Source organism: Austrofundulus limnaeus, unplaced genomic scaffold (genome assembly GCF_001266775.1).
Source record: "Austrofundulus limnaeus strain Quisiro unplaced genomic scaffold, Austrofundulus_limnaeus-1.0 Scaffold372, whole genome shotgun sequence".
In the NCBI taxonomy this organism is placed as follows: Eukaryota; Metazoa; Chordata; class Actinopteri; order Cyprinodontiformes; family Rivulidae; genus Austrofundulus; species Austrofundulus limnaeus.
Genome location: NW_013952774.1, coordinates 365,828 through 368,020, shown reverse-complemented (window position 1 = coordinate 368,020; position 2,193 = coordinate 365,828). Strand labels below are relative to the sequence as shown.

General features: G+C 36.3%; 1 protein-coding gene across 1 annotated transcript in view; it reads right to left on the bottom strand.

Annotated features, from left to right (window-relative positions):
- The window catches only part of xpa (xeroderma pigmentosum, complementation group A), a 6,427-nt gene that overhangs the window by 890 nt on the left and 3,344 nt on the right, over positions 1–2,193 (bottom strand). The gene's annotated exons all lie outside the window — the stretch shown is intronic.

The following is a 2,193-nucleotide window of genomic DNA, read 5'->3' as shown; positions in this document are numbered from 1 at the left end:
ACACACACACACACACACACACACACACACACACACACACACACACACACACACACACACACACACACACTAATGTGCACCTAATTTTTCAATATGAAGTTCCACATGGATCTGTATTATTTAATGGTACTATTTAACTACTACAATATTTTTACAAGTGACACCAGCATCTTCAGATCAAACTAATTCTTTTCAAACTCTTGACTTGAATTTTGCATTTTTAACATAGAATAGCTGTCAGAAAGTTGCATGTTCCTAAATGTGCGTCTCAGAAAAAAAATCTTAACGATTTATAAAAGTTAAGATGAATTTGTATAAAATTGTAGGATGTTGGCTTGACAACAAGAAAATAGTAAGTAAAGTAAATATAAACTATATTTAGATTGATTTATTGAAATCTTTTTGAAATATTCTGCCTATTCAATCCCACTATAAGTGGTGGAAGGTAAAATAAAATAAGCCGTGCAAACATGTGGTGGTTTAAATACTGAAAACTAGGGCTGCAACAAACAGGGTTCCCACACCTTGGTTGGCATCAAATTCAAGAACCTTTCAAGGACTTTCCAGTACCAATTTCCCCACATTCAAGAACCAAATGCGACTTACCTACTGTTACCGCAGATTGTTATCAATACACAGGTTTAATATGTAAATTCAATGAAAAACTGAACATGTTGTTGAGTCTGAATAAATGAACCAAAGTGGATTAAATGTTTACCCTACATTCATATCCACAGAATAGGGACATGTAATTATGTCCTGGGAGGTTCAGCAGCTCAGTTTGGGAGGAGGGGATGTGAACATTACGGGTGCAACGATACAGAAAATTCACGATTCGGTTCAATACTTTAGTCTCACGGGAAATGTCCATGCCCCTTTTAACTTGTAATTTATTTAAATTAATTATGAACATTTGTTTAACCTCAAAAGTACAGTTTTTAAATTAAACGTTGCTGAAACCACAGGTTTCTCGGTGGATCCGCGCTCAAAAATGCAGCCTAGGTGGAGTAGTCGAACACAGATCCACTGATCCTTTAACACAGAGCATCTTCAGAAGACAAGTTGATAAAGTAAATTTTAAAAATCTGTATTGTTCGATACAAGTGTGTATTGAACCTAAAGCACTGTTCAATACGGTTCGATACAGGTACATGTATTGTTGCACCCCTAGCCAACATGTCCAGATGCTCAGTGAGGACAGGAGGAGTTGTGGTGCTCTCATCTGGGCTCAGAAAGAAAGACCCGCCCTACTCTGCTCTGATTGGGTAAAACTATGACTATGGCTCACGTTAGTTGTTGAAAGTCACGTCAGGTTACTGTAATCCTGACTTATCCACTGCAACAAATGTAAGTTTTTTTTGTTTTTGTATTTTTTTTTCCGGAGGATGAAAATCTGTCGGTGAATAGAGAACTTCAATCCCCAAAAAGCATTCAAGGACTTTCAAGGACAAGTGTAATTTTTGGCTGTTTTCACAAACTTTCAAGGATTTCAAGGACCCGTGGGAACGCTGTAACACTTAAAGGTTTTTAAACTGAATCAAGCCGAGGAGCTGTAGTGCAGACTGTGAGCCTCCGGCTCCACATTCTCCTTTATGTCATGCTGTGACATCTGCCACCCCGCAAGGGTCAGGTCAGGGACAAAACACACTCCATGACATCACTTAAGTGCACACTTCTGAACTCTCCACAGCAGCACACACGCACACAAGAGGAGCAAACCGAGCATTAGCGACTTAATTTACACATGCACATACATTCACTTTAATTACTGGGGTTGAAGCAATAATTTAAATGTTTAATTTCTAGCTTCCAGTTGTGAAAAAGTAGGATATTTTATTAATAATGATGCCCTCTGCTTTGTCTGTGTTGTAAAAACAAATGTCAGGCTGAAGAAAGCAATGAAAAACTCAAATAAAGATGATGGAAAAAGAGGTTTTGTTCAACACTTTGGATCAAAACGTCAGGTTAAAACAGAAATACAAGTTTATTTCATTAAGAGTATGTATTTTAATTATTTGGGAATGTGCTTTCTTTAAAAATAAAAGAAGATAAAACAAATCTACAGACTGAAAGCTACAATCTATTATTATGATTCATATTTACAACTTTAAAGGGACCAACGATTAGTTGTAACATTAAACTATTTGATAAACATTTATTTTAACTGTAAAATAAAGACTGTAAAAATACTGT